Below are 10,660 nucleotides of genomic sequence, written 5' to 3'. Positions count from 1 at the left end.
GTACATTTCCTGCTGGCACCCCAGACTGAAGAAACACTGTTTACTTTGGCAACAGAGGGTTGAGGCAGGGTTGGTTCTTGGCTGAAGGCATAGAGGGGGCTGCAGGCAGGGACTGGGTAGTCCAGCAGGAAGTGAACTTGGTGAAGAAAAAGGCCTTTTATGCCAGTGACCAGTGTGCTGTGACCACAGCACTCAGACCACCTCTGCAGTCCCAGGTCCAAAATCTGCTCCTGGGGGACAGGGAGAGGGTAGGAAGGACTCACATCCCATAAAGGACTGGGCTTGGGGCCAGAGGTCAGAGAATCCCACCACCCCCCAGCCCAGCAACACCCCCTTTCTCCTCTTTGGGCTTCAGTCTCATCTGTAAAATGGGGGGTAGGGGGGCATGGTGAAGGCTATACTAGTTTATCTCTGAGCAGCTTCTGTTTCAGACAATATCCCCCAATATCATACACACACCCCTTATTTCAGTCCTTTGCCACCACCCTGGGGCTAGTCCCCTCTCCTTGGCATCTCTTGCAGCCAGCCCCTTCCTCTCTCTTACCCAGGATTCCCACTCTCCCCAGGACTCCAGAATCTGCCCTCTTCCCCCAAGATGGCCTCCCCATCCAGCCCTCTCCAGCCTCACTCCCAGCAGCACCAGCTCAGGATAATGGGTAGACAGCGCATGCCCACAACAGCCAGGTCTACCAGACACAGCAGGAAGCAGCAGGCGTCCTGATACAGCTCAGAAGTGGCAGGTCTGGGGGATGCTGGATGTTGAAGATCAGCTGCTCCTTGGCAGGAAAGAAAGCCCTAGCAGCATAAATTGGATGCAGTGAGAGCTTAAGGAGTGGAAGAGGTCAGATCCTCTGCCAGCAACAAGTTCTGTGCCAGAGAGAGGAAGAAGAAACGTGGGGAGATGGCTGCAGGGACAACAGGCCAGCTCCAAAGCCTACTTTGTGCAAATGAGAAAATTGTGCCCCTTCCTCGAAGCTCTTTACTGCTCTGGAGGTTCTATATATTGGTGGACTCTGGAGTTGTGCAGCATACAACCTGCACAGTGGCAAGGGGTGACCGTGAGGGCTGGAGGAGGAAGCGCAGAGAGGCGGTGACAGCAGTGGCCTGTGATGAGGGCACCCGCCCGGCAGGCTTGCTTCCCCTCCAGCGTCACTAACTGGAAACTTGCAGGAGCTGCTGAACCCCTCTAAGCCATCACTTACTGACCTGGAAAATGGGGAGGATGCTCTTAGGGCGAGCTGACGTTCCCTTAGGATTAAATAAAGCGACACAAAGCTCGCTCGACAAGTGCCTCAATGGTGGTGAACCGGCCATAGTAACCGGACACGGAGAGCTGACAAAGGGAGAGAGAGGCCGACTGTTTCCGGATCCACGGACATGGTTTCACTAGCTTGTTGAGGAGCTGTTTTAACTAGAAATTAACTGTCCTGTAAAACCTGTGTCGCCAGTGGCCCGTGTCACCATGGGTGAGCCGGAGTATTTAAGGGTACAGGGTAGGGGCTCCTCTATAATCCTCCATCGGCTAATGCCGTCGGGGTTGGCGGTTGGGCTTGGGGGGCAGACAGGCCCTCGGTCCAGGCTCAGGGGTTCGCGAAGGTAGGCCTTCCTGTTCGCGGACACCGCCACGCAACCCCACCCCCGCCGCCATCCCTGACAGGAGGCAGGGAACTCAATCCACAGGCCCAGGAAGGCGCGACCAGAGGGCGATGGCGGCGCCGCGGGGATAACGACGTCAGCGCACAGCAGCGCCTCCTGGAGCTCCGGACCGCGGGGTGGCCGGCCGTCCAGTGTGCTCCGGTTACCCCGCCGCCCCTCTGTCGCCCCCCGCTGGGCGGGGGCACCCCCGCAAGGCCCCCACCCAGCGCTGGGTTCCCTCTGGCCAGGCCTCTTCCCACCCACACCCACCGAACGAGGAGGCCTGTCCGACCAGACCCCGGGCGGAGGTGGGAGAGACCCCGCCTCCCAGAGCCACGCCCCTTTCGGACGGAGCGTCGCCCTCTCTTAGGGTGACGTCAGAGTTGGGCAGGTGTCCACGTAGGGCACGACCTTCCCTCACTGGACACTCCTCCTCCCCATTCCACAGTGACTTCAGGGTAAAGTCCAGATTCCTCCCTTCTCCAGCTAGAAATCCCCCTTCTCTACCCGTGGGGAGCCCTCAGCTCCGCAGGCTGGAGCCGGCTATGACCCGAAACGCTTTCCGTGATCTTCCCCCAGGGCAGCCTCTGGTGCAAGGTCCCTCATCAAACTCATCTCAGGTTAAAATATAGATTCCCAGGCCCCACCTTAACCCTTGGCTTTGAGGCCAGGAATCTGAACTTTTAACAAGCTTCCTGGTGGTTCTGAAGTCTCCTAGGCTTCAGAATCTGAATGTTGACATTCGTATTCAAATAGCAGGAGTTCTCAAACTTCAGCAGGCTTGTTAAAACAGGTTGCTGAGCCCCACCCTCAGGGTTTTTGATTTCCAGAGGTCTGAAGTGTGGGGTCTGAGAGTTTGCATTTCTACCTTTCCCTGGGGATGCTGAGGTTGCTGGTCTAGGACCGCACTCGAGTACCACTTCTTTAATGATACATTCTGGAGAAGAGTTTCCACCTGTTGTTGATTCACTGGGTACCAAGCTCCTGTGGAAGGCACTTCACATTCATGCAGCTGTGTGAAATAAATGTTTACCATATTCTCAGGATAAGGAAAGTGAGATTCAGACAAGTTAACTCAGTTGCTCAAGGTCACATAGACAGGAAGGGTAGGTTCAGAACCAGGTCTTTCTGAATCCAAAGGCTCAACTGGCCAAGCCTTCTGTGCACTGCTAGTTATCCCTTCCCAGGGGCTTGTTCTGTCTCTAAACCTCAACCAGGCACTCTGAAGCCTGAGTTCAGGGTACTGGCTTTTCTGGGGACCAGTACTCTGCTGGGTACCAGCCTTTCTGCCCAGAGAGTTCATAAAGAGAGACTAGAGAAGCCCATTCCTCATGTGGTCCTGACCTCAGACGGTAAAGAATCCGCCTGCAATGCAGGAGACATGGGTTTGATCCCTCAGTTGGGAAAATTTCCTGGAGAAGGGAATGGCAACCCACTCCAGTATTCTTGCCTGAGAAATTCATGGACAGAGGAGCCTGGCGGGCTATAGTCCATGGGGTCGAAAAAAGTCAGACATGACTGAGCGACTTTCACTTTCACCTGACCCCTCCTTCCTTCACTGTCCCTCACTTTGGAGTGGAAGTTCCCCTGACTTCTCTCTGATTGGCTCCAGGGTCTCCTGGATGACCCTCAGGGACTAGGAGAAGAAAGGACATTTGGGTGCTGCAGGAAGGGCAGGAGAGAGGCAGGGCCACTGGGTCCGCAGAGGAGAAAGGAGAGGTGGTGCCACAGAGGTGCCAGGGCACCTGGTCAGTGCTGCCTGAAGATTTTGCCCTGGCAAGCCCCTGAGGAAGCCTGTCCTTGGCAAGGACACACAGGTCAAGTCACAGCTGCTGACGGGGTAGAGAGGTGAGCACCACATCTCAGTGGGGCCTCAGGTGAAGGGCCGGGTGGTGAAGAAAATAACAAATCTAGGTGGGCTGTTAGGAATGAGGAGTCCCTCCAGACCTGCTACCCCCGTCTACATCAGACCTGGGTTTCTCTCTTGTCACCCCCTAACCTCCACTTCTATGGAGTGGGCCAGAGATCGGGGGTCAGCAGCTCGCTCAGGACACTGCACATTCTCCTCTGTCTCTTCCTCGCAGCCCCCAGCTTTCTGCTTCTCCTCACTGGCTCCTGGGTTGTGACCATTCCCTTGGGGAGGGGAGCACAGCCTGGAAAGGGAGTACAGCTGGGGAGCCAGAGACAGGACCTGGGAGGGAGGGAGTCTGAACTCACTGGGTGGGCAGGCTAGGACGCAGTGGGGATGTCCTTCCCGCCTGATTCATCCTTCCCTCCCCCAAACACTACTGCCCCGGGCACCCAGATGAGCCCTGGGACACGGCCCTGAACAAAGCCCAGGGGACGGGGGTGGGGATTCAGGAAAGGCACCGCTCTCTGAAGCAGACAGTAAATCTGAAGGAGAAATGAGAGCAAGCCAGTGAAGAATGTGGTGGAACCACTTTCAAAGCAGAACAGTCAGCATTTGCAAGAGGAAATGAACTGAGGCTAGCCAAGCACAGCGGAAGTGACCAAGTGACCGCAAGGGACACCTGGAGAGTTGAGGCCAGGCAGGAGGGCAGGCTCCTTGGCCAGACACTGAAGTTTGGATTTCATCCTAAATGCTACAGGATCCCTTGAGAAGATCTTAAATGGAGCTCCGAGTTACACTAAAATCTCTATCTAACCCCATAAACTTAAAAATATATATATACCTGCATCGTTAAAAAAAATAAATAACCTCACCCCTGTTGGAATGGCTATAATCAAAAAGCAAGAAATAACAAGTGTTGCCCATGAAATGACAGCTACAGACTGGGAGATTATATTTGCAAATGACATCTCCAACAAAGTACACATATATATATATTACATACAAAGTATTACAGATATATATGTATGTATATATATAGCAGGAGATGGCATAGATCACAGAGATCCTAAAGAAAGCAAGGAAATTCCAGAAAAACATATACTTCTGATTTCGTTGACTACACTAAAGCCTTTGACTGTGTGGATCACAACAAACTGTGAAAAATTCTTAAAAAGATGGGACCTGAAAAAAAAGTCAGCGGATTGCATTAATGTCAGTTTCCTGGTGGTGATATTGTACTATAGTCGCGCAGGATGCTACCACTGGGGGGAACTGGATGAAGGGTATATGAGAGTTCCATTATTTTTGACGATTGCATATCAGTCCAGATTATTTCAAAATAAATAGTAAAAACAAAAATGGAGGACTGTGTTAAAATATTTGCAACTCATATCATAAAGGGCTGATGTCCCTCACATAGTTTCCAGATAAATAATAATAAAACCAAACATGTATACAACATATAATATGTAGCAAGTACTGTTCTGTTTTATTTTTGATGCATTAATTCATTAAATTCTCACATTAGGGATTTCCCTGGTGGTCCAGTGGCTAAGACTCTGCACTCCCAAGGCAGGGGGCCCAGGTTTGATTCCTAGTCAGGGTGCTAGATCCTGCTTTCCACAACTAAGAGTTGGCATGCTGCAACTAGGAAAAAAAAAAAAAGATCCCAAGCCTGTGCTCTGGAGCCTGCAAGCCACAACTAATAAGCCCATGTGGCCTAACTATGGCTTTCCTGGTGGCTAAGCGGTATAGAACCCGCCTACCCATGCAGAAGACATAAGAGACATAGATTAAATCCCTGGGTCAGGAAGATCTCCTGGAGAAGGGAATGGCAACCCAGTCCAGGATTCTTGCCTGGAGAATGCCATGGACAGAAGAGTCTGGCAGGTTGCAGTCCATAGGCTCACACAGAGTCAGACACAACTGAAACGACTTAGCACGCACACACACCCCAATTACTGAAGCCCGCATACCCTAGAGCCCCTGCTCTGTAACAAGAAAAGCCACCACAATGAGAAGCCGGCCCTCTGCAGCTAGAGAGTAGCCCCTGCTGTGCGCAACTAGAGAATAGTTCCCTCAGCAACAAAGACCCATCACAGCCAAAAATAAACAAATAAAATTATTTAAAAAGAATTAGGACCAGACCATTACTTATTAAAAAAATCCTCAACAAAATATTAGCAAGTCAAATCCAGCAATAATCATAGTGCCCCTCAAACAAGTGGGGTTTATTCCGTGAAAGCACGAGTGGTTCAAAAATCAATTAATTTGCCACACTAAAAGACTGAAGAAAGAAAATCACTTAATGATATAAATAGATGCAGAAAAACCTTGACAAAACATCTACCATGACAAAACTTCCAGCCACCTAGGAGTAAAAATCAACTCCTTCAAGCTGATCAAGGGCATCTGCAAAAAACCTATAGCTAACTGCAGATGGTGATTGCAGCCATGAAATTAAAAGACACTTACTCCTTGGAAGGAAAGTTATAAACAACCTAGACAGCATATTAAAAAGCAGAGACATTATTTTGCTAACAAAGGTCTGTCTAGTCAAGGCTATGGTTTTCCAGTAGTCATGTATGGATGTTGAGAGTTGGACTGTGAAGAAAGCTGAGTGCTGAAGAATTGATGCTTTTGAACTGTGGTATTGGAGAAGACTCTTGAGAGTCCCTTGGACTGAAAGGAGATCCAACCAGTCCCTTCTAAAGGAGATCAGTACTGGGTATTCTTTGGAAGGAATGATGCTAAAGCTAAAACTCCAGTACTTTGGCCACCTGATGCGAAGAGTTGACTCATTGGGAAAGACTCTTATGCTGGGAGGGATTAGGGGCAGGAGGAGAAGGGGATGACAGAGGATGAGATGGCTGGAAGGCATCATGGACTCGATGGACATGAGTTTGGGTGAACTCTGGGAGTTGGTGATGGACAGGGAGGCCTGGCGTGCTGCAATTCAGGGGGTTGCAAAGGGTCAGACACGACAGCGACTGAACTGAACTGAACATTTAATGATGAAAAATTGAGCACCTGGCCCCTATGAAAGGAAAAGGCAAGATGTCTGTTCTTACCACCCTGATTCAATGTTATACTGAAAGTCTTAGCGTAAAATGGCAAGATAAGGAAATAAAAGGCATACAGATCAGAAGAAAACTAAAAGATCCCACAGGCTGCAACTAAGACCCAGCACAGCCAAATAAAGAAATAAACATTTTTAAAATTCTCGTTCAAAAAAAAAATTCTTCCCATATCATCTTAGTTTTATAGGTGAGGCAACCAAGGCACAGACAGGTTAAGCAGCTTGCCCAAAGCCATAGAGCTAGTAAGCGCAGAGCCAGAATTCAAAACCCAGCACTCTGGTTCCAGAATACAAACTCAAACTCTGCAGGTCTCTAGCAAAGATCCACAACCCAGTGGAAGAATTGTCAGTGTGTATGAACAGTCAAGGAGTCAGTCAGATGGGCGCGGAGACGCTTCTGGAAGTAACATCGCGATGGCTGCCCAAGGAGAACCCCAAGTTCAGTTCAAACTTGGTTTGGTTGGTGATGGTGGTACTGGAAAAACTACATTCGTGAAGCGTCATCTGACTGGTGAATTTGAGAAGAAGTATGTAGCTACCTTGGGTGCTGAGGTCCATCCTCTTGTGTTCCCTACCAACAGAGGACCTATTAAGATCAATGTGTGGGATACAGCTGGTCAGGAGAAATTTGGTGGACTGAGAGATGGTTATTATATACAAGCTCAGTGTGCCATTATGATGTTTGACGTAACATCAAGAGTTACTTACAAGAATGTGCCTAACTGGGAGATCTGGTACGAGTGTGTGAGAACATCCCAGTTGTGCTGTGTGGCAACAAAGTGGATATTAAGGACAGAAAGTTTAAGGCAAAGTCAAATGTCTTCCACCGAAAGAAGAATTTTCAGTACTATGACATTTCTGCCAAAAGTAGCTACAACTTTGAAAAGCCCTTTGTCTGGCTTGCTAGAAAACTGATTGGAGACCCTAACTTGGAGTCTGCCGCCACGCCTGCTTTTGCCCCGCCAGAGGTGGGCATGGACCCAGCCTTGGCAGCACAGTACAAGCACGATTTAGAGGTTGCTCAGACAACTACTCTCCCGGATGAAGATGATGACCTGTGAGAAAGTGAAGCTGGGGCCCAGCGTCAGAAGTCTAGTTTTACAGGCAACTGTCCTGTGATGTCAGTGGTGCAGCCTGTTTGCCACTTTATTATATAGCTAAGCAGAACATGTGCTTAATCTTTGGATGCTGAAGGAGATGGATGGGCTTTGGAGTGAGTGTGGCAGTTTGAAAAAAAAATACCTTCATTTTTTGGACCTGCATATTTAGGTGTTTTGGAACACAGTTGTTTCCTCCTTGAGTTTCAAATATAAGACTGCTATAGTCACATGACAATATTGAGAGGTGGAATCTTGTTTGTTACTGTCATTCCCTTCCTTTTCGTTTAGAATCAGAATAAAGCTGTATTTCAAATATCTAAAAAAAAAAAAAAAACCAGTAAAGGAAAAGCGAGTGGGTCTTCAACTTAGAGGAGAAAAATCAGAGAAGTGAGGTGCAGACCTCCCTGCACCCAGGGAACCAACCTTGCCCAGCTCAGGCCACATCTCATTACACAAGGCACAGACTCCTCCCTCAAGACCAAGCCCCGCCTTCCAAAACCTTCCCCTTTACAGCCACCTGTTCCAGGAGGCACTGAGGGAAAGGGAGATGGGCAGAAGGCCAAGCCTGAGCTTTAACGGGGAGACAGACACAGCATCCCAGGTGAGACAGGTGTGGGGTGGGGGGGGCTCAGCTTCCGAAACAAAGAAGATGGAGACAGGAAGGGAGAGCCCCCCACTTCGAGATCTTCCCAGCCGCCTACCCGGTCCCCCGGACTGACCCAGTAAGCAGAAAGGCAGCTCCAGGAAGGAGTGGACAGCACTGGCAAATTGGCTCAGCATGAAGCCATCGCCAGAAACACCTGCTCCCAGGCCTGCCACCCTCCTGGCCCCGTGCAAAAGCTCCAGCCCTCTGGGTCCCAGAGGTGATCCCTCTCATCTCCCTCCCCCCCAAGTCCTGGTGGATCACGGGCATAGTTGGGGAGTAGGGGGCAGGCAGACGAAGGAAGCTAGCCCCACAACAGTCCTAGAGACTAACACTTCATTTGGCAGGTGACTTCTTCCCTCGGGGAGAGAATGCCAGCCCCGCCATCCTAGTACCTTCTCCTCTAGTGAATCGAAGTCCTGCCGCTCACGAGAGGAAAACAAGAACAAGTTAAAATGTAACTACAGAGACTCGCAGTATGCACGGGCACACGCTCGTGTGCACTTAGACAGCTGCACACACACCCTGTCTGCCCGTCTCAGGCCAAGGCCTTCATGCCTGCTCCCAGCCCATGGTGTGGCTCAGGCAGGGCTGGCTCTCCTCCCTGCCTTGGGGCTCAAATACATAGATGAACGAGGCTGAAGGGGAGGGAAGGACAGGGGTAGGAAGAAGATCTGAGGTCCAGGGCTGAGGCTCTGTCTCTGGGTTCAAAGGCTTAAACCGAGAATCTTTTACCCAAGTCAACTCTCCCCGTTGAACTTTGAACTGTTAGGAAGCAGAGCTGGGGGAGTTGAAGGCACCACATGTCGCCAACTCTGAAAAGTCTGCAGTGGATAAAGGGAGCACAGGACTTGACTGGACCCCCTGGAAGCTGGCAGGGAGCTAAGCAATGAGTCAATTCAACCCATCAATCTATTTCAAGAGCCTGAGGCCCAAGGAAGCAGAGGGACTCAATAGAGTCTTGTAGCAAAGTGGCAGCAATACTGAGGCCAGGACCAAGGTCTCTCTCTTTTTTTCTAAATTAATTTGGCTACCAGGTCTTAGGGCAGGAGGAGAATGGGGCAACAGGGGATGAGATGGTTGGATAGCATCATCAACTCAATGGACATGAGTTTGAGCAAACTCTGGGAGACAGTGAAGCACAGGGAAGCCTGGCATGCTGGGGTCCCAAAGAGTCAGACGCAACTGAGCAACTGAACAACAAAGGTCTTAGCTGCGGAAGGCAGGTTCTTCACTGGGGCATGGGAGCTCTTAGCTGGGGCATGCAGGATCTAGTTCCCTGACCAGGAATAGAACTGGGCCCCCTGCGTTGAGTATGATGTCTTAACTGCTGGACCCTCAGGGAGGTCCAAGGACCAATGTCTCTTGACTCTCGCTCAAGTGCTGTTCCTGCTACTCACTGCCCAGGGCATTCTTTGTTACTTCCGAAAGTGGTGTTCCCTCCACCAGAGGGCTGTTTGGAAAGTGCTTCCGTCACTCTAGGTGAAGGTTTACTTTCTGGTTCACCCAGCCCTGTTTTAGGCCACGGAGATAGTAATCATAAGCTGTAGATCGTAGCCAATAGCATCATAATAGCAGGTAACATTTATTGAGCCCTTATGGTGTGCCAGTCATCTCCCTGACCCTCGTGACAGACCTGTGACACCAGCACCACTGCCATGCCCACTTCACAAATGAGGAAAGCGAGGCTCAGAGAAGTTAATCAAGGTTGCACGTCCAGGAAGTGTTTGTGTAAACCACTTCCCATGCTCTGAACTACTGCATTCCACTGCTGCCACTCTAGTACATGGGGAAACAAAGCAATACAATAATTTCAGATACTGATAAGTACTGTGAAAAAATAAATCATGGTGAGAGAGGATGACCTTGACAGTGGCTCTCTCCTGATTTCTAGATCAGGTGTGGTCAGAGAAAGAGTCCACGAAGTTGTAGCCACATTTGTATTGAGTGTTTACAATGCCCTTCTCTCACCAAGCCAGGATCTGAGAGAAGGGCATTGTAAACAAAGGGGACAGTTTGGGCTTCTTCCCAAGGGTGATGGGAAGCCATTGGAGAATTTACGTAGGGGAGTGACATGGTTTGCTGTGTAATGAGTAGATTATAGGGGGATCCCAGGGAACAAAAGATCAACATTTTCAGGAAGTCTGAGGATGAAGGGAGGAGGGGAGATGGGGGCAGAAGTGGGAACAGAGCAGGAGCATCTGGGACCAGCACTCTCCTTTGCTCCCCACACTTCCAGGGCGCCCCCTCTCTAATAGGATGGGTTGTAGTTCAGTCACTCAGTCATGGCTGACTCTTTGTGACCCCATGGACTGCAGCACGCCAGGCTACCCTGCCCTTCACTGTCTCCC

General features: G+C 50.2%; 1 pseudogene; it reads left to right on the top strand.

Moving 5' to 3' along the window:
- Positions 1-6,939: 6,939 nt before the first annotated feature.
- On the top strand, positions 6,940-7,901 carry LOC101105465 (GTP-binding nuclear protein Ran-like; annotated as a pseudogene).
- Positions 7,902-10,660: the final 2,759 nt, after the last annotated feature.

The sequence above is a fragment of the Ovis aries genome, chromosome 24, assembly GCF_016772045.2.
Source record: "Ovis aries strain OAR_USU_Benz2616 breed Rambouillet chromosome 24, ARS-UI_Ramb_v3.0, whole genome shotgun sequence".
NCBI lineage: Eukaryota > Metazoa > Chordata > Mammalia > Artiodactyla > Bovidae > Ovis > Ovis aries.
This window is presented reverse-complemented; position numbering and strand designations above follow the sequence as displayed.